Source organism: Protopterus annectens, chromosome 7.part0 (genome assembly GCF_019279795.1).
Source record: "Protopterus annectens isolate FY-2018-M chromosome 7.part0, PAN1.0, whole genome shotgun sequence".
In the NCBI taxonomy this organism is placed as follows: domain Eukaryota; kingdom Metazoa; phylum Chordata; order Ceratodontiformes; family Protopteridae; genus Protopterus; species Protopterus annectens.
In genome coordinates, this window is record NC_056739.1 from 1,463,747,214 (window position 1) to 1,463,769,440 (window position 22,227).

At 40.3% G+C, this 22,227-nt stretch overlaps 1 protein-coding gene across 1 annotated transcript in view; it reads left to right on the forward strand.

The window, feature by feature from the left end:
• The window catches only part of ITPR1 (inositol 1,4,5-trisphosphate receptor type 1), a 2,510,606-nt gene that overhangs the window by 87,188 nt on the left and 2,401,191 nt on the right, over positions 1–22,227 (forward strand). The window lies entirely within an intron of this gene.

Consider the following 22,227-nt stretch of genomic DNA (forward strand, 5'->3'; position numbering starts at 1 on the left):
GGGCGGGCCCTAATCTTTTTGTCCGAATTAAATTAGGTCCTCCCATTTCAAACAAATGTTCAGATCTCGGGAACCAAGGGGTTATGAAAGAAATGTCAGTAGCAAACTCTTCATCAGAAACTGTTTTTATAGTGGTAGCATTCATTTGGTTCTAGGTCTTAAACCGAATTTTATAAGTCACAGTAACTATTCCAGTTGTAATATTTTGTAAACAATTTAGAATATCTCAGCAACCACTCAAGTTAAGCACATACTGTCATCAGCATTTTATTCATCTAGCTGAGAGCTTTCAGATGAGGCTCAGGACTTCTGTTACTTGGCTGTTGAGAGATTTAGGAAAATGGGAAATTATATCTAAAAAATTTCATAAGTTTACCTGCAATAGACAAAGGTCAAATATTAATGCAGTTGAGTTTGCCGTTGTGTAAGCTTTAAGAAGAAATCTTTTAAAACCTTGTACATAGCATGGCTTTGGAATTATTGATGCAAATATGAACAAGCAATATTTGATGCCTAGAGTTGTCCATAGGAATTAACTGCAGATGCACCTGGAGGCATCACTCTGATGTAATGAGTTAACAAGGACATTGGCAACCTCCAAACACTCTGTCCCACACAGTTTGGCTTCGTCAAAGGGAGGTTGTCTGTTTAATTTGGTTGACACTGAGACAGTCACCAAAGCCATGGATGAGGGGAAGACTGTGCACACCACCTACCTTGACCTGGCCAAAGCCTTTGACACTATGCCCCACTCGGGCATAATAAACTCTCAACTAGGCATCCATCCTTACATTACCAGATGAGTAGCTAACTGGCTCACCAATAGAACCCACCTAGCCAAAATAGGGGAAGCTACCTCAAGCAGTCCTGTTACGAGTGGCATACCCCGGGGGGCCTCTGTTTGGGATATATTTTTTGAGGTGCATTCATTGCCAGTGGGCTATGGCTGACCAAGTTTGTAGAGGACTGCAAGCTGGACACTGATATCAGTTCCTCTAGTGTTGTGGACATCCTTCAAGAGGGGCTCACCCAAGCACATGACTGGTGCCAGAAACATGACCTCAAGCTGAACACCAAAAAATGCATTATCCCCTTTGAGGGAGATTGACGTCCCCACAGATTATCACATTAATAACCTTGTCCTAATACGTAATAATTTGTGAAGGATTCGGGTGCAGGGGTTGATAGCAACCTGACTTTTGACCACCGTGTTACTTCCATTGTATGGAAAGCTTTCTACATGTCCCACCTCATAAGTAAGGGTATCTATTCCAGGGACAAGGTCATAACATTCCTGTATTCTTCCCTTATAAGGCCCATTGAGTACAATGCCCCATTTGACATGTACCTCGCAAACCATATGCTTCAGCTAGAGAGACCACAGAGGTTCCTCACCAGTAGAATCCAGGGCCTCAATCTACCATACACAGGCTAAAAGCCCTATCCCTCTACTGTTTCATACAGACTCATCAGAGGTGACATACAAGATGATCTTGGACCCCTCCTTGATGGGACTGCTGCATATCCGCAAGTCAAGCTCCACTTGAGTAACCTGCACCCGCGGCCTTAACCTGGTCTGTGACATCAATAGGACTTTTTCGTACAGATGTGTCCCAGAGATTCCCCCGTCTGTGGAATAGACTCCTTATCCATGTCAGAGTACATGTTAATCCCTTTTTAAGTGCAATGAGGATAACTGGATGGGAAACGGAAAATACATCCCTGGGATTCCACCTGTGTCCTTGCTGGACAGGGACATTGGGTGATGACTTGTCTAAACATTGGCTAAACTCTTGGGTAGGCTTAAGGGCCAATAGCCTAGTAACTTCCTACGAGTCTATGAATTGTTTCTGCTGACATAACATTGCACTTTGAACTCTGTGGGACTCCCATTAATCCAAAGAGTACAAAAGATCTCTTTATTTGCCCATAAATATTCTGCAGTGACTGTTTTACCAAGCACACTCACCATCAACCTAAAGTAGGTTCACAGCTTTCTAATTAACTTGCCTTTTGGAATGCCTTTTTTTTTTTTTTTTTTTTTTTTTTAATAAAATGCTTTTATTTACAAAACCTTTTAAAATGATTCCACTTATTGCAAGAATGACACTGCTGACCAAAACCATAGCACTTTTCTCTCTTGGGTTCATGATTACATACCACCACAGTTACGACAGTTGATTATGAAGCTGGGTGGGGGCATATGTTTTGACATTGCTGATGCACACACTTGCTTCACTGAGCATGCCCTGGAATTTGCTGGAAAGACTCTGGGGGGGTTCCCAGGGAACAGTTACAGGACCTGCAGTAGCTGCCATGTGCTAGGGCCTGTTTTTTTAACCACATGCTGCATGCTGTTAACATTAGCTTTGTCACTGTGCCTTCCACAGCTGTTTTCATTTGTAAGCTTACTTGTGTGCTTTTCTGTAAGTTTGTGTATCTGACAAATCTCAATGGCCTTGTTCAACATTAAATCACTGTCTCTAAGCAAAATCTTCCTCACTGTCATTATTAGTAGCACACACAAGCTTGTCTGATCAACTCCTCTCTCAAATCGCCAAATCTGCACATTTTAGCCTCAAGTCCGTTATATATGCTGCAAAAGTTTCACCAAGTGTTTGATCCCTTGTGTAAAATAAGTGCTTTTTCCCTTGTCATTTTTATTTTGGGATTACACATTTTTCTAAATTTACATTTAAAGCACTCTGGGTCTTCCCATGTTTCAGCCAGTACCACTGTATTGCAGTCTTGCCCCTCCCCTGCAAACACCGCAGGTGCATACACAAATGAACGCTCTTTCAATGACCTCTGAACCAGCTAAATTAAACAGAGAAAATGCCTTTGTATGCACGTCAGAAAATGTGGCCTGTGTTGAAATATCGTAGTCTTGTTCACACTCCAATTTTATACAATACTGTTATCAAACACAAGCGGTGCGGGTCTGCGAAAACCTTCCATGCCCACAGATCATAGTAAAACAATGCAAAATGGTTCTTGTAATTCTGTACAAACATTCACACGCACCAGGTACTTGCAATATTCAAATCCACACTAAGCTCTTGGAAATACTGTAGTCTGCAAAATATATTTTGAAATAACTGCACACACTTGCATACTTCAGAAATTTTTAGTAGCTTTAGTTAATACAAAGTAGTACATGGCAAAAATGAGGTAGTTTTCCCTTTTGTACATTTTATGCATTTCTGATATTTCATAATTTTTTATTTTATCAATGTTAGTTTCAGACATTTCGTTTAATTAGAAATTGTTTTGAGTGTTTTGAGTACCATTTTTATTTTTATAGCAAAAGAAATCATTTAAGCAAGTTTTTAGTACCTGAAATTTGTTTCTCACCTGTTTGAGCAGTAGGGATGATGCACTCTTGTATATTCCTCCATGGCTATAATGCTGGATCCCATTCTGATACCACGACACTCTTGTGTGTGCATTAAGATGATGAGGCTTGGGTGTTCAAGTAGTTTATTGCACGTAAATACATCAGAATGGATGGCAGGAACATTAAACTTAAACTGACTTTATACTTGCATGCTCGCTCTGGCTGCTTACTCAGTGGCACTGTTGCCTACACATGTTCTGTACTTGTATGCATGTGCTGACTCACTGCAAAACTTCTTAAAGGTATATCGCACACTGATCTACATTTGAAGAGGGAATAAAACCTCTTTATGCAGCAGTTTACTGATGGCCTTCAGTTGGGTGCACTTAATGTCTCATGTCCTATAGTTGAAGTAAAATTGTCTAGAACGCAAGTTGAGACTTCAATATGGCTGCATACAGATCAGCCAGTTAGAGCCCTTCCAGTGTGAAAACTTTGAAAAGTAGCCAGTGAAACCCAGTTATTTGGGCAAAAAACTAGTTTTGGTAGTCCCTACATTGCCTAGGTGACCTGAACTAAGACATCTGAAAAAGATAAAATTGTTAAAGGAAAAAAAAATCTGAGGAAGAGCTTTGCAGATGCTCAGTAAAATCTGATAAGATTTCAACCTTGGTACAGGAGATGGCTTCCAGTAACTGAGAGGAAAAGGTTAACCTAAATGCATTTAGAGTTGCTTAAAGTGAGCCTCTGGAGAATCTGTCAAATGACTACAGTGAAAACAATAGAAGCAAAATTATTTACTTGGGTGAGTTAAAACTGTAGAAGTTACAGGTTGAAATGAATTCAGGTAAGGCTGTGGCATCTCTAGCTCTGTTTTTTAAAAATAGAGTTAGAAGGTAAGGAACAAAGAATCTGTTTTTTTTTTTCTGCTCTACCAGGGATATTGGAGGGAACAGATGGCATCAATAACAAAAACTTGAAAGGTAATCATAAGGATTTGCTTATAGCATGGGCACATGATCTCCATATTGGCAGACACCAATAATAAAGGAGCTGTTCCTGACCAAATTTTGGCAGAAGAGTTCTATCAAGTTGGGGCACAAGTTTTTTTGGAGTGATTCTTCACTGTACACCAGGCAGAAGAGAAGTTTATCCCGTAAGTTTGAGCATCGAGAGGCATGGGCTAAATTTAAGTTGTATCAAGCTACCTCCAGATTTCTTAAGAGCAAAAAATTCTTGGATGTAAAACAAGTGAAAATGAGTCAAGTAGGGATGTTGCATTGACAAAAAGTGAACCAGCAAGGTGAAAGGTATTTTCCTCATTTACCATCCCAGATAATTTGCCAGTAAAACCTTTTCCAGTGTTTTCAGAAGGGTAGAGAGAAACAAGGTCTAAAGAGAAAAATTAGACGTTACATACTGTGTTCTTTGCTGTCGGTCTGAACTCCCATTGTTGAATGTCTGAACATCCTGTGCTGGTTAACCAGCCATGTTTACAGATTAGTGCCGCGAGGTTTATTTTTTAGGACTGTGTTCATGCCATCCAGATAAAATGTCTGATTCCCCCATAAAGGCAGTCCTGACCAATCTTTTCGGTTTGGGTGCTTCCCATGACCATTTGCAGTGCTCTAAGACCCTTTGTAGTTGTCTCCTTCTCCATATAACTGGAGAACTAATGTCTTAGTTGTTGGCTCAGGTGCTATGATGGAATCCTCCCATCCCAAGGGCCAGCTATCTACCAAGACTACCACAAAAGTTAGATCTGATCAACTGCTGTCCAGCCTCCCTGAAAGTGTGTTGAGGTTGGTGAAAGCCCAGAGGACCATCTGGTGGTTGCTTTGGATTCCTCTGGCATGAATCCAGCTGCTTGCACATCATCCTGAGGCTTTTCAAATGTCTATGCCTGACATTTATGGAGAACCTCTGCTGATTTTTATATCTGAAGGATTGAGAGGATTTCTCAGATCTTGGTTGAGGAGATTTCTAGAACCATTTTTCTCACCAAGGGTCTGACCCTCTGAAGGTGTTTTCTGCAAGTGTCCCACAAAAGGAACAAGTTGTTTCTGTTACGTATCCCCATCATGAATGGCAGGTTTATTCTTGAAGCTTCAAGGGGTCTGTGTGCCTGGTCCTCAACTCTACTCAAGGCCCAGGTAATTGTAGTACTTTCAGGACCTGGACTCAGAATAATCTTCCAGCTCACTTTCCCAAATCGGTTAGTTTCTTGGATGATTCCATTAAGTCCAAAATCCTCCCTTGAGGAGTTTTCCTTGGGAATACCATTACTCAGATGGATTATTTTAAGTGCGATTAAGTCTGAGATTCAGAAAATAATTGAGCTCTTTCAGAAGGAGTCGCCTAAGCCATCCCATTTTTCGGCTGCCCTCCTGTGTACTCTCAGCCCCTGCACTTGTCAGATTCTGTAAAGTGTCTGAGGAGTACAAATTTCTTTAAATGCCCTTCTGCTGACCCTTTTGTAGTCTGTCTCCTCTGATAAGCCATGCAAGTTTGTCCTGTAGAAAGCTGCTTTTCTGATAGGGCTGTGGAAAGGCTGGGCAAAGTTTACATTGTTGCCACTTTATCTGGCTACAGATCAGTTCAGACTGTCCATTATCCATCAGGGATATTTCATTGGAATCACTTTCTCCCTTTTCAGGCATTCCTCAACATCCCTAGAACATCTTTCTCATTTTCCAGAAGTTCTTCACTCGTTGCTCAAGGCACCATTCAAGCCATGCTTCCTGCCCAGGTAGGGAAGGGATTTTACTCCTAATATTTTGGTCCCATGAAAGGACGACACTTGGGAGACCAGTTCCAGGTCTTACCCGACTGAACACCTTTTTCAAGATTCCTCCTCTTTGTATGTTCTCTGTAGACATTCCCCCTCCTACCCCAGGCCTTTTTGGTATCTCTGTCTTGGCGATGCCTATTTTTACATTCCCATCCATCCTCTCTTCAGAATTCTTACATTTCTCTGTCTCTCTCTCGCGTGCGCATTTTCAGTTCTCTGCTTTGCCCTTTGGCCTTTCTACTGCCCTGGAGGGTATTCAGTAACTGCCTCACTCGTGTCACTGCTTTTTGTAATATTTGAGGAATTCAGATCTTTTCCTAACTAACTGCATATTCAAACTCCTTTCCCCAAAACTCTGCTTCAGGATCTCTGGTTTACTACTTTCCTGTTAGTCTGGAGTTCACTAAATGTAAAGTCTGTTTACAGGATTGTACTATACTGTGCTGCAAACTTCACAGTTCCCATTCTGGCATCTGCATGCCCCAAGGCTCTGTAATTGCCTTTTCAAATCCAGGGTTCTCTGGCTCATGGATTCCACCATTCTTATGCTCCCTTTCTTCATGCTGCATATGAGAATTTCAGTGGTACCTCAAGTCAGTGTTGAAGCCATACTTATCACTTCCTGGTACCTTTCCTTCCCTATCTCAAGTGTGAGTTTCAGTGGTGGATTCTTCAACTTTATTTCAACCCAGAGCTTTTTTACAAGTTCAAACTCGAGGGCTCTTTAGACACCCCAAGGGATGGGGTGCCTCCTGTGGCCCTGCCACAAGGTTCAGGATCTCTGGGCTTCTCGGAGGTCAGACCATGTCAGTATAAAGGGAGATGAGGGCTATGCTTCTGACTCTTCAGACTTTTCATTTCCTCTCTCATCCTGGACCCCTAAACAGTTTTGGATGAGCACAGTGTGGTGCATCAACAAGCAAATGTCCTATTTTCTATGCAGACTAGCTGTTCAGGTATGGGATCTAGCTATCCACTATCAAGTGATTCTTCAGGAAGTTTGTACTCAGAGGAATGCAGTCTGCTGGCTGGACTTCTTGCGCAGGTCCAGTGCACAAAGTCAAGAATGGATGCTTCAGAGATGTGTTCCTGAACTTTGTCCATCTGTGGGATATTCCACAAGTAGATCTTTTTGCCTCCCCTCTGAACAGGCAACTTTATCCAAGTCCTCTGACTTGGAAAGGGATGCTCTGTCTTCTCCTTGGAAGGGGGTGTTTACTGTATGTATTACCTCCCCTTCCTCTTACTGTTAGTCCTGCACAAGATCAGACAGGACTCTCCCAAAGCTTTTTTCATGACTCTGTCAAGACTGCATTGGTTCCTCCTTTCTAACTTGGAAAGGGGTGATCACCACAGGTCACCTCACTATGTAGATCTAACCATCCTCCCTTGTCTACTCTTCAACTGACTCTGTGATATGTGCCTGAAGGGATCAAAGCAGTCTTTCCTGAGGATGTGCTTTAGGTTCTGTAAGCAATTTTCTGTTTGACTCTTGTCATCAGCATCTCATATCTGTGGAGATTGCTCTGGTTCTCTGTGATCTGCTCTATGCAGGGTTTGCATTTTCAGTTGAAGCTCACCTGTCAGCAATTTCTGCTAAGTCTGCCTTTGACTCCCTTGGCTTCTAGATTTGAGGTCAAGCAGTTTTCTTGGAGTCCTTCATATCTGGCCTCCCAGGAAGCCTGTTTCTGCCATCTGGGACCCCAATCTTGCCTTTTAAAATTGAAGTGGACTCCTTTTGAGCCTGTTTCCTTATGTTGTTTTGAAAGACTGTTCTTTTGGCGCTCCATTCAGCCAAGTGTCTGAACTTCAGGGCCTCATGGTTATTCCTCATCTTACTTTTTCCAGAGTGTCTGGACTAATCCTTTTTTATGCCCAAGGTGGTGAATGAGTTGTCCCATAATCAGGCTGTTCATCTTAATTCCCTTTTTTCCTTCTCATTCTGCCACTAAGAACACTTTTCACACCTTGGATTTGCATAGACAGCTTTGATATTTGGATGAGACTCAAGTGATTTGCAAATCTGAGTAGTTTTTTCTTTCATCCCAGAAGTTTGCCTTTGGCTGTTTCCAAGCTAACAATTTCCTGGATTTTTTGTTCCCTAGTGGTGCTCTCCAAGGGTCTGGATACTTATTTCATCCTTGAGGCTGCTGCTTGATCCTCTCTATACTTTCACAAAACATTACAAGTTGTATGTTATTGCCAAGGCTACCCTGTATAGGATTGTAGGCAGCTGCTGTGTGCCTTCTGCCCAGGCTTCCTCTTGAGCTGTTGCACTCAGTATTTGATAAAGAATACTGCAACAGTGATATGGAAGGACTCATTACAGTTGTGTAAAATCTTACCACAACAGTAATGTCCTCCTCACTACAATATTCATTTGGTTCATTCCTCCCTCCCTCCCTTCTCCCCTGGTCTTCTGTTTTTGGCTGCCTTCCTGTCTGAGGGGCACTTCCTCCTTTTTTTCCCTTCTGGATGCACATGTTCCCATTTTGTCTTGGAGGGAGTTTAGTTACTTGCTGGGTTTTGTGATTTTTTGTAAGTGGTATATAAAGACTTGTATTTCAAATTGTTAAGTTATTCCATTGAAGGCGAAGGCCGAGGTACCAGAATTGTAATAAAACTCTATCTTTCTACAAGTTTGGCTGTTATTTTCGTTGCTGAATTTTGGAGCCGTGTGGTACAATTTATTTTTGGAGGTGTTGGAGTTGTTTTTGTGGGTTTTGTGATGCCCAGCTTAATATCCCACTGGACTACCACCAATAATGTGACGTTCTCCCACTTAAAAACTCATATCAGTAATTAAGGCACCTCAATCCTCACCACCGACTCCAGTGTGGGAGCGTCACAGGAAACACCAGAGCACACAAGTAAAATTCCACCATTTCCTTTAATAGCACCACAGGAACATGCTCCATTTTCCTGGGACAAGACTATACCTCTGCCTACCCCAAATGTAATCCCTTATCATACACTTCAGAGCAATGTGTTTCAGTTTAAGACCTTTGACTCACTCTCACTCAATTTAAATCTCACTCAAAATAAATTTAAATCTCTCACTCTAAACACTTATGGGCAGCTTGACACAGAGATTTCCAGCTGTGTCCCTCCCCAATACAAATTGTAACACTGCCACCAGTGTCCGGTCTACATGCCCTTCAAAGGGTGATCAGTTGTTAAAAATGAAATCCAAGTAAATAGCTATGGCCAGAAGCAGTCAGGCAATCGACGTGACCCAGGGAGTATTAAATAGGTATGAACACACTCCAGTCTCTAAAGAACACAGATTTTTGAGCTACAATGTAAAGTAATGAAAAATAAATTAAAATGATTACAAGAATATAAATCAGATTTCAATAAATATTAGAATTCAATTACCAGGAATATAAAATAAAACTGCAGGATTGAAGTTCATTTTAGGAAAATCTAACTAAGCTTTCCTAATCTAACTAGAGAATACTGTCCCTGGTCTAATCTAAAAACTTAGCAGCAAGGTACAGGTGGTCTTAAAGTTCTAGTGAGCCCTTTTTTCCAGGTATCTTCTGCACAGCAACTCTTCACTAACTGCTCGACTTAAGTCTCAACGGTCTTACCTTTCAAACAACTTGACTTTTTAAATGTTTTCATGTCAATCAGCTGTTCAAATCAGCTAGCAACCAGTAACATTCTAATGACCTCACCCTACTGTTCAGCTGATTCTATGGTTTGTACTTTAAAATCTCTCTCACAAACGTGCAACCAGAAATGTATCTAAGCACTGACTATTTTTAAACATTTTGTATGAGGATGGAGGTGCTCAACATTTTAAAAACTTACTTTCATATTCGCCATTAGAGATGCTTGCATACAATACAAGTTAATCAGAGAATATACATCACCTGACAGACCTGCTAACAGTGTTCATTTTCTTCACAGGCTTTTTCAGTTCTGAGTAGCTGCATCTGTACCTCACCTTTTAATGCCCTCTTGTGTCCCAGGAGCATGTTCCTATTTGTGAGATGTACAATAACTATAAGAGCTGAAGGCTGGTTGGATGTTGTGCTATACTTGGCTGAAGATCCATTTTGTAAAGAATACTGGAAGGAAAGATATTTATAACTTGCACAGCTGTACTTTTTGTGTACAAAAAATTTTAGACTGTGGGTTCCATTGCAAGTAATTTACAGAGTGTGTAGGTATTTTTAAATATAAGGTTGAAGTCTCAAGCACTACTCGTCTGCCAGCAAAGCTCTGCAAATGGCTGTAGACATGGGTAATGAGTTAAATTGAACTGTGACTGGATGATTAAAACTTTTTTTTTTTTTTTTTTGCAGCGATGGGTAGCTCACTAAAGCTCCTTGAGAGAACACAGATGCATTCCTACTAGTAACCACCTTGGTATGAATCATAATGCAAAAGCTGGGGTAGCCTTTAAGGCTGCATTTCAGTTAAAGTATGCAAGTTTTGCACATCTGGGAGAAGTTGAGATGGGACAAAGGATAATATGGGTGCAGAATGGAGCATACTCTAACTGGGTTGTTTAGCATGATTTTTTAAGTCTAGAATAGGTGAAACTTGGGTGCAGTGGTCAGAGGCATCTGCCCAAATATGGAGGGATAATTTTCTTTGGGAAAGGGGCTGGTCTCTGGGGGTGTCTCCCTGCCAAGGGTGTTAAAATTAACTGATATAGTTTAGTGGTGTTTTAATGAAATGAAGTCTGGGAAAATGTAACATGGGTCTAAAATGAGAAGCAGCAGCTGCATACAAGTTTAGCCTGCCAAATGGTGCATGTAAGCTGGAAAATTGCTTTCAGAAAATGATTTAAATGAAGGTGAATGTGATCTTACCATCATGACAGACCTGTCACTTGTATCATGGAATGCGAAGGGCACTGTAGGTATGGACAGAAAAGCAGAGAAAAATAAATTATACTAAGAATTGTAAAATACAGTAACAATGTTACATTTAGACATTTAGAGTGAGCTTTTGAATTTGGGAACAAAACAGTTCCATAGTAACTAGCAGTGTATCATGGGCCAAGAAAGAGGGGCAATACTGATTACAAGAGGGTTTCTACTAGTGATAGAGCAGAAGAAAGACTTTAACTCAGATTTGTGATAATATGGGATAACATTGGCATGTATTTAAATTCCACCTAAAGCTGTTAAGGAACCTAAATTATGGAGGGGAGGGGAATATTCATGGGTGGGTGGGTTAACTGGAACCTGATATTAAGTTTGACATTTATTAGGGTGTGGGGGAACCTAGAAAGAAAAATGTAATGAGGCTAGAATCCTGAATGAAATAAGTACTGAGAAGGGAGCTTTCAACTTAATAGCAGGAACACTACATATTCAAGGTCCAATAACTGGGTTGGAGTAGGAAAAATATTTCACAAGAGTATGGATATTGGTTTTGAAAAGCATCCAGAAACTCATGTAAAGATGAGACTTTGGTGCTTCACTGTTAGGGGGTTTAATGAAAGATGCAAGAATTAGGAAACGCATAAACTTCAGGATATCAGAGGAGAGTGGGCTAATAAAGATGAAATTAGAAAAAAAAATGCTAGAAAAACAGAGGTGAAAGAAGTAATGGGGATTATCAAAATCTGAAAAATCAGATGACATGCACCAATTACTATTAAGAGAAATGTAAGGTAGTAAAGTAAAAATGAGATGGCACTTCCCAGCCTACCTGTTAAAAATAAATTTAAGGATCTGGCATTGTAAATTGTGAGTTATTACACAAGATAAAGTACTCCAGATGTTATGGCTAGTGAGGTGGTTAAAATGAAAGTGGAGTTAAAAATGGGGGGGGGGGGCAGAAATAAGAGAACCGGTTAGAGGAGCTGACAAAGGATAGTGTTAAAGTATGGGAAGTCTTGGAACAAGAGGTTCAATTGCAGAGCGCTAAAAAGAAAAGGGAGTACTCCACATTTTTCATAAGTTTAGAAAGATTGGAGTTAAACTATTCTAACTCCAGGGCACACAAACAAACGCTATAAACTATGTACCCAAACATTGGTTCCTCAAAATGAAGTGTTTAGGAGTATGGATTTAAATGTTTGTTATGGCTGCTAAGTACATGTGGAAAGACACTAAAAGTAATACAAAAATTGAAAGTGGAAGAGGTCTCTGGTGTGGAGACGAAAGTGCTAAATCTTGTTTTTTTATACCAAATAAAGGTTACCAAATACTTTTGGAACTTGGACTCGGAATTATTGGTTGGTACCATTGCCTAGGAAGCCCCTTTATTGATACCGTTCTGCGACTTTTTCTGGTTATTTTACATTTCCTTGGTAAAGTGGAAGCTCTTCCCTATGGATATGGATAGTAAAATACAAACGGTACAAATAAGTGAAAAGAAGCTTCGATATCCACCACAGACTCAGTGAAATCTTTTAAAAACTTTATTTGTGTAGAATCAAAACAGTTACATTATCGGAAAAGTTGTTTTGTTTTATTCTTTTGTAACTGTTTTGATTCTATACTAAAAAGTTTTTAAAGATTTCACTTGGAGTCAGTGGTGGATATCAAAGCTTCTTTTCACTTGACACTGAGGTCCAAAACTGACACGACTTCTAAGCCAGTCATCAGTTCGCCGGTACTCAGTGAGGCGCTTTCACAACCCCTTATACCCGCTACTTCTGAGTCGCAGGCCTCTGAGACCCATTTGGAGTCCGGTATGCTGCGACATGCTTAAATTATGCAACCCGCGGATGTCTCTACCTTAGATGGGTCTGGAGCCACTGTGCAGGCACTGGCTTCTGAGGGTGTGTTCAGGCCTGCAGATTTGTATTTTAGACTGACGCCATCTTCAAAACTAAGGCCAAAATCTAAATCTAGGTATAAAAAAACGACGCCTGGGCCATATGTGCAGGCCCCATGCCTAAAAAATGGCTGAAGATTTAATTACCTCTGATCAGGGGTAGCCCAACCCCCTCTTAAGAGACCTAGACAAGACATTGATTATGAATCTTCTGAGCAGGATTCTATTTCCTCTGACTCTAATAATGAGCAGGATTTGTCTATTCCTACTTATGAGGACTCTGATGCAGAAGATTCCATTCCTTCTGCTTCTCCCCCTGAGGATTTTTCTTTTGGGGAAACTTTACATACCTTAAGTGAGCATTTCCACTGGGAAAGTCAGGATTTCTCTGAATCTAAAAAGAGACTTGGGGATTTTCTTCTTCCTCAGGATAGGCCTTTGGCTATACCTCCTGTTCTATACATTGATTGTTTTTTTTCAGAAATTAGTATGGCTCCTGATTCTCTGGCTCCTTGTAAGCCAAACCGATTAATACCGGGTTCCTGACTCCCACAAATACCTTTTCAATAATCCTATTGCTGATCCTGAAACCATTTCTCAGGGTCCCAAGGGCATTAAGGTCTCTACTGCTAAAAATCCTACCCCTTCTGATAGAGATTCCACGGCGCTGGATAGATGGGGTAAGAAGGTTTACACTTCTGCAACCTTGGCAATCAGGGCTTTAAACTGTCAATTTCATATGCTTAAATATCAGCAGCATATGGGACTACTTAAACAGAAAATAATCCCTGTGTAGAAAATAAAGATTTGCAGGATTTATTGCATTCAGCTGAACAGGTTGGAAAACATACTTTGCAATGTGGTTTTGATTCTTTGGAGGCCTCTTGCAGGGCTGCTGTAACTGGATCTGTGCTAAGAAGGCATGCTTGGCTCAAAGAGCAAACTCTGCCTGACCATGTTAAAGCAAAATTGTTGGGTACTCCTTTACAACAGAACAGTCTCTTTGGTATTAAGGCTGAAGTGTTAGATGGAAGATAAAGCTAAATCTATGCAAACTGTGAAAGATTTCTTACAAGTGCAACCTCCAAGATTTAGTAGGCACTGGCCTACTAAGAACTGGTCCTTTCCAGTCCCTTTTGAGAGCCACTCAAGTCAAATCCAGACATTCCAAAGGCTCCAGGTTTTTGTCGCAAGGAACATTTAGAACAAAACAATGGGGTGCCTCCACCTCCAAATCTGTAAATAAGGCACCTCCCTATGGTAAACAGTCTCAATGACTTCCCTCTACAATCACCAAGCACTTACCTTTTAGCCGCCCCTTTGGGGGGAAAACTGGCACTTCATGCACGAAACTGGCAACTTATTACCCAGGACAAATGGGTTTTAAATATAGTATCCCAGGGGTACATTTTTCATTTCCACACGTTGCCAATCCCAAACGGATGGCCAGACCTGCCCCCAAATCAGTGGGCAGAGGCCCAGAAACAAGTTCTGTCCCTCAGGAACATGGGGGCTATTCAACCAGTACCAGAAGAGGAAAAGGGACAAGGTTTCTATTAAAGACTTATCCTGGTACCCAGAATAGACACATCATGGTGTCCAATTCTGGACTTATCCACTCAAAACATTTCTGGACATTCCAAAATTCAAGATGCTAACTCGACAGTTACTACCTATGCTAGGCAAAGATGCGTGGTTGGTAGCTCTAGACTTAAGAGGCTTACCTGCATATCCCAATCAGCGAATCATGCAGAAGATACCTCCGCTTCAAAGCAGGCTACTTACATTGCCAGTTCTCTGCACTGCCCTTCGGTTTATCTACTGCGCCCAGGATCTTCACAAAGTCCCTGGCTCCAGTAATTGCATTTTGCAGGCAGATTCTACTTGGACAGGACTAAACCTCAAAGGAAATTTGAACTGCTAGTGGCATTTGCTGCAGGGACAGAGGATCTTTATCCTCTTTGGGTACTATTGCTTTCTTCCAGGATGTTAGTACTTCTCTTAATACTGTTAAACAAAACTTTCCAGATCTTCATCCATTTTTTTCTTCCTAGCTTCCAGATGTCCACAGAAATACTAATCTAATCCTGGAGACTTTCCTGTAGATTGGTTATATATCACAATTTTTATCTCCTCTCCTCCTATCTTGTTAGTAATTTGAGCCTCCTCTGTTTAGTCTTGGCTTATTTAATTCTTAAATAATTCCATTTGTACCTATTCTTGAATTACATATTACTGCTTTATACAGGTCTTCATAGAATTTCTGAAATTTCTAACACTTCTGCAGGATTCCTAGTTATCTTCCTTGTAACAGGCTGCCTAAGCTTGATGACAGCCCTTGCTACTTTCTGTTGTCTGAGTCATTGTACTAAATGATTTTGTGCTCTAGTGTCAAACAATTGCTTAACGGCAATCGTTTTAAACTCTTGCATATTACCAAGGTAGTCCCTTATTTTCTGTTTAGTTTTCTGTAGTTGCTGCTTTGAGATTCCCCCCGTTTTGCAATGCTTCAGTATTTCATTCCTGAAATTCTTGTTCTTAACCATATCTACCTTTTATTTCCACCCTGTTTTTTAATTCCATTTTAATTTTATCCCACTCCCTAGCTATATTTTCAGAACTTTATATTTTCTCTAAGTCCTGAATAAATTTCTACCACCCATTCCTTAAATTCACCTTTTCAACAGTTGGGTGGTAAAGCGCCTGTGTCAGTTTTATCATGGAATATGTAAATTTGTGCTGACTTCCTAGTACTGAATTCACATCCTCCATATCAAATATTTTTCATAAATTTGTTTTAAAAATCTACTCTCCTTTTATAGTTCCCTTTCTGGGCCCACCAGATGCATCTTCACTATTGCAAATCAAATTCCATTCCCACCTATAACTTATCCTTGCTGAAAGCTGATTATTTCTCCCAGAAATTTCTTTAGCTTTAATGTAGCAGTTAAACCATTTTAACTTTTTCCATTTAAATACAGTATGCATCTCATATTTGCTTTGCTAATATCAGCCTAGCATTACAAAAACACCCCAAATTCCTGCTTTCCCTTAAAATTTACTTCTGAACATTATTATACATGTATTCCCACAATTTGTTTTACTAATTTATAATTTGGTCCCACTTCCATTTCTAATCTCATACAATAAATACCTCAAATAGAGTTGTAGACTTGATTTCCATTTTCTAGTAATTGCTTGTCTGCTAACAGAATTAAGGCCTTACTGTGTGTATGCAGTTCAAATCCTTCCAACACAGCCATTTGCTCACCCAGTATTTGATAGTACTCTGTAGCCAACTTCAAATCTGCCAACTCATTTGACATTTGTTAACTTGGATGGTCCAACTGGGCATAGCCCTTTTTCAGTGGAGGCCTGAGGAGAAAATCTCCATATTACAATAAGAATAAAAACGTGATACAGTACATGACGATAAATGTTTACAAGTTTGACAGTATAAGCAATAATAGTTAAAATATACCTATAAGTAAAAATGAGACAAGGTAGATAATAGTGAAACAAAAGGAAGGTAGTAGAAAGTAGAGCTAGAGTAGTGGAAGGGTTCAAGTGATTATGGAGACAAGCCCAGGTGCTATTTAGATGTAGTTTGTGTTTTCTTAAATTCATAAGCATTGGAGATTTCTCAAGGGCAATGTAAGTTTGTTCCATTGGGAGGCAAGAGAAGCGCTGAAGAGATGCTGTCCAATTGATTATTTTTTTTAGACTTGTAGTAGGTATTGATCAGAACATCTGAGAGAGTGAGGGGGGGGTATAGAGGGAGAGAAGTGCAGAGATATTAGGAGGGTTTATTCAGGATAGAATAACAAAGCTGAGAATTTGATTAGGAAACTCCAGCCAGCTAAGTGTCTTCAGAGCAGAGTTAGGTAATGATGACATTTTAAGACAGGTTATCAGCGAATCTGGCTACTTTGTTGTAGGTAGATACTAGTTTCGAGAGAAGAGAAGACTGTAGTTAGGATTTGTGAGCCATAAGATATTCTGTAGGAGGTAGGAATGGGCAAGTGAGTCCTCTGTCAGGGATGAGGAACCTTTTATTTCTATACAATAAACCAAGCTTTTGATGGGATTTCTTTTTTACATTTGTTAACCAGGTTAGTCTGAGCTTTTGGCTCATTTTCAGCAGAGACCCGGGGAGAAATGCTCCTCAGTGAATAAATCAGTCAGCAAAAGATTATGAACAGGTTACAATAACATATTAAATGAATAATACCTAAATTAATTGTTTTATGGTTTGAAGGCATATATACAAAAATTGGATGAAGATGTAAGGAAATAAAGTGGAGGTGGCCAATAAGACAGGTTAAAGTTATTTAGGAGTAGTCTGAGTATAGATAGGATGGACAGGGAGGAAAGGTAGTAGTGGGGAGGGTATTAAGAACAAATTAAATGAAGGAAGAGGTGGGAGAACAAAGTTAGAAATAAACTTGGTGTGAGGATAGTAATTTCAGGGGGGATGACTACAGTGGCAGGACCATTTTTTAGTTTGGTATTTTTGGTTGGCTAATGAAACTCTTGCTATGGTCAAGGGACTTTATTTCTAAGGGAAGTTGGTTCCAGGATGTGGCTGCTTTGTAGTTAGAGTAGACATCCTATTTTGGTTTTAGGTTTATAAATTTAACTATCCTTGGTCTGAGCTGCGTAGTGTCCTAGCTGGAGAGTGGATATGATAGAAGAGAGGCTAGAGCAGAAAGAGGGCAAATAGAGGATGGAGTGGATGATTTGTGGTTTATATAGTAGAGCAGGTGAGGTAATTCAAGCCAGTCCAGTTGCTTAAGCAATAGGCAGTGGTGAGACTTGTAGATTTGGTTTGCTGCAAATCTGGCCACCTTTATTATAGGTAGTTTCAGATTTAGAAATGAGTGTGGTGTTAAGGTTTGTGAATGTGACAAAAAAAAAAGCAGAGTTATTCTGCTAAGTATTTCTTGTTGCGGTAAAGGTGTCCCTAGGTTCACTGATGATATTGTTTGATAAAATGGTAAATGTACCTTTTGAGATTGATTTTGGGGAAGAAGATTAGGAGCTTAGTTTTCTTAGGATTAAGAATTTATCACTAAGCCATGTCTCAATGGTATTGAAGGATGCCTAGGTAGTAGAGTGGAGGTCTGATGTGTTGTCTGCAATGGTGATGAGTCATCAGCATATTGCACAAGTGATGACTGGGGATAAACTGTATAGAGTAAGTTAGCGAAAATATTGAATAGCAGTGGCCGAAGGATAGATCCTTGGGGGACACCCATTTGCACAGATGGGGGGGGTAGTGCAGAGAGCCTTTTAACTGACTGCTGGCCATTGGAGAGATAGCTAGAAAACCAGGAGATAGGGGGAGAGAATTTTAAGTTAGTTTGTCCAAGAGAAGAGGATGGGAGACTGTCAAAAGCTTTAGAGAGGTCTAGGAAGAGGCATGAGACAAGTTAATCACTAGCAAGAGATACTGTGAAGAAGGATATTGGTGCAGTTGTACTATGATTAGGACAGAATCTGTGCTGAGTATGTGAGAGAAGGTTTTCTTGGTTAAGGTATTGCATTATCTGCTTATGAATGCATTTCTCTAGGATTTTGGAGAGAGGAGATAGTATAGCAATTGGTCTGAAGTTTGATACGTCAGAGGAATTGCCACCTTTGTGAATGGGTAATGTAAATATGTTTTTCCATAAAGAAGGGACATAGGATTCAGAAATGGAGCAGTTGATCAAGATAGAAATAGGATAGGCCAGGGGTTCAGAGGCAATCTGTAGGAAGTAGGGTAGACTTTCAGCTGAGGGGGAGCAGGGCTTGAGTTTAGAGAGTAAAGATTTTATATAGTCGGTACTGCTTTAAAAGAGAGGGTTGTGAAGAGATACTGAGTTAGTGAGGGTGTTGACATTGTTGCTAGGGTGAAGAGAATCGATTAAGGGGGTTATCAAGTTTATAAAATGATAAACTTAATGGCAGTGTCTTCAGGGGTTTTTTTAGGGCAAGGGATTGGAGGGGAATGGTTTCCAGGATGTAGAATGATAGAGTTCCAGCATTTTAGGGTCTGATTTTGGAGTAGTGGGGCTTAGCACAGAAGTTCAGTGCGTCTTTGTGGATGATTTTTTTAATTTTGTTTTTAAGTTCTTTATATGTGTGAAAGAGAGAAGGGGTCCTGTTTTTTGTCCACATTTTCCATACCCTGTCCCAGTTTTTCATGAGGGTTTGGGTAGATTAAGCCAAGGAGCTGTGCTGGATTTGATTCTAATTGTGCAGAGAGGAATGAGGGAGTTAAATGTTATGGAAGGTGGTGTTGGAGTGGACAGCTTCATTAAGGGGAGTGGCAAGATGAGACCAGTTAATTCTAGAGAGTAGGTCAATGAAGGAGTCAGGACAGAATTTTGAGTTTGCGAGTGGTAAAACTTGCAGGGTCTGGTGTAGTGAGGAGTATGTCTGGTGACGGCTATAGGGCAGTGGTCACTAAGTACATTAATAGTTATGTCCATTTTAGATCAAATTTGAGCTGATCTATGGTTACACCAAGGAGCTCAGTATGGTTTTCAGGGGTAATGAAAGTGTTTGGTGAGGAGGTGGTAGAGAGATTTTTGGGAGGAAGAAGAGTTTTGTCTTTTTAGGGTTGAGTGAGTTGTTGGCCAGGATTCATAGTGTAAGGTTGAATGAGTTTTGTGTAATGGTAGTAAGGTCTGTAGGGGTTATCAGCAAAAGAGGTAGTGGAATCAACAGCATACTGAATGAGGAAGGATTGGGGATCAGATTGGTGTAGTTGGTTAGCAGAGATGCTAAAAAGAAGGGGACCTAGAAATGAGCTTTTGAGACACCCCCTTATTAATGGGGAGAAAAGCAGAGAAAGTAGAGCCATTTGATTGCATCTTGTCTGTAAGGTAGTTAAACCAAGAGATGAAGTGGATAAGTTAAGTTGGGCTAACTTGGAGAGGAGGATGGAGTGGGAGACTGTGGTGAAGGCTTCACAAAGGTCAAAGAGGCATGAGGCAAGTTTATCTCTAGCAAGACAGTTGAGCGATGAAGCAGTAGTTGTACTGTGGTAAGGGCGAAAACCATGCAGGGTAGGGGTAATCGGGTTCTTATAAGATAGGTTACGATTTGAATACAATGTTCAAGCATTTTGGAAAGAGGAGAGAGAATGGCTGTAGCTCAATAATTAAAGAGCTGTACAGAATTCCCTCCCTTATGGATGGGTATTTTGGGATTTCTCCCAAATAGTGGGGACAGTTGATTGTGTAATGGAGCGATTTTACAAGGATGGAGACTGGATATGCTGTAGCATTAGTTGCAATCTTAAGGAAGTGAAGTGGTAGTTTATCAGCAGAAGGTGAACATGGTTTTAGCTTGAAGGTTTTTAATATAGTTAATAGGAATTGTTCTTAATGAGAAGGGGAAGTTATGTGGTTGAGGTGATAGGTAAAAGGTGGGTTGGAAGTTTCTACATGAGTTTACTGATGGGTATCAATGAACTAAGATTTAGAGAAGCCGTTTCTAGTGGTGTGTTATTAGGGCAGGGGTTGGGAGTTGAAGGATTTCCAGGGTAGAGAATATGGTTAGTGTTCCAGAATGGCTTAATGTTTCTAAAAGTTTGGTGAGTGTGATAGAAGTTTTTAATGTGCTTTTTAGTCTGATTCCAAACTTCCATATATTTTTGGAAGTTAGTGGGAGATTGTTTTGGTCCAGAGTTTCCATGCATTGACCACTTAAAGTTAGAAAGCCAAGGAGAACATTGAGTTTTGACTGGGAGGGGCAAGAGAGTCAACTGTATTAAGGAAAATAGTTAAATTGAAATACAGCTTCATCCAAAGGTAGGAAACAGGGGGCCAAGCAATAACTTGGAGAGAGTTAAGTCTCGTGGTCAAAATTAGTTAGCTTACGACAATCTTTGAATTTGAGTTTGATACTGATGGGAGGAGAATCCTTGATCATAGTCCAGTATGTATCCACTTAAGGAGTCTGGGAGGGATTTAGGGTAGTGATGGAGGTGAGGATTAGAGACCAGAATCCAGTCAATGTAGTATTAGTAGGCTTTTGATGAAAAGATGGCGTAGATGAGTTGAGTGCAACCATATAGGTTTATACTAAAAGTACAAGAGTTGGAGCAGATGGTAAGCCAGTTAATGCTGACAACACCAAGTATTGTGGTCTCAGATGTATCATCAGACATCCAGTGAATCTGTTCTAATAAGGTAATGTTATTTCCTGGGGGAATATAGATGACTTAGTTTTGTTAGGTTTGTAATCAGCAATGATGAGTTCAGCTGGCTGAAGAGGGATGAGGTATGGAAGAGGGGGTTAGGATTAGAAATCAGAGTATACAATGGCAACACATCCATCTTTTTTCTATGTTCTGTTATGGTGTATAATGTAACCAGAGGGAAGAAATTATTTAGCATTGTTGTATGGTTTTAGCCATGTTTCGGACAGAGTAACAACATTGGGAAAATATTGGTCTATCCAAGAGCGAGTCAGATGTCTTGAGGATACTGTGAATATTGAGTAAAGGGTTAGAACTTTGGAGTGAGGGTTATGTGAGTGCAAAGTAATTTTGATGGAGGATGGCTTATAATTAGGACCAGAGTTAGGATGAATGTCCCCTGAGAGTAGAGTGTTGAGAGGGTGAAAGTGTAATAAAAGCAGAGTAACGGGGGATGTTGTTGTCCTATCTTGCCTTCATTCTTACTGGTTGGGCTCTGAACCGATCCTGTGTTCCAATCCGGCCATGCTCTAAAGGTGAGTTTTCCACTTGGCTCGTGGCTGAACACCCTATGTTATAATGCACTGATGAGCTACCCGGTCTTCTCGTTTGCTGCGAAGCAAGTCTGAGGTCTCCATTTTGGCTGTGGCGAAGTCTACATTTTTTTCTTTGAACATTTCTCTTTTTTAGAAATTTTCTAGTAGTATATCAGGTAGTGTATAGCTTACTCTAATTGACCTTCTTTTGTTTTTTTACTGCTTGGTTGCTCTTTATAATCCCTTTAGGACATTTTTCTCATTAGGCCTTCTCCCTATCCCATTGTCATTTTAGTGTTTTTCTGTACAAGTTGAGTTGTATTTCTGCTTTTTGTGTGTTGTTCCCTGAGCTGTTGGTCTGTTAGAGGGCTACCCCCTTCCCTGGGTGTCTTGTACTGGGTGTATCAGTTTAACTTGGAGGAACTACAGCCCATTTTAAGTTACAGGGCAGTAGTGTCGTCCTCCCTTGTTCCTTTTTCTCGTGTGCTTTCTCCTTTTCTATGTGTTTTGTGTGCAGTGTTTAAACGTATACATAGATTTTTCATATTGGTGCGCGGTAGTGTTCTTAGTGTTTAACTTTAGCGTTATTTTCTTATTGCTGTGCTATTTTTTAGATAACTGCAAT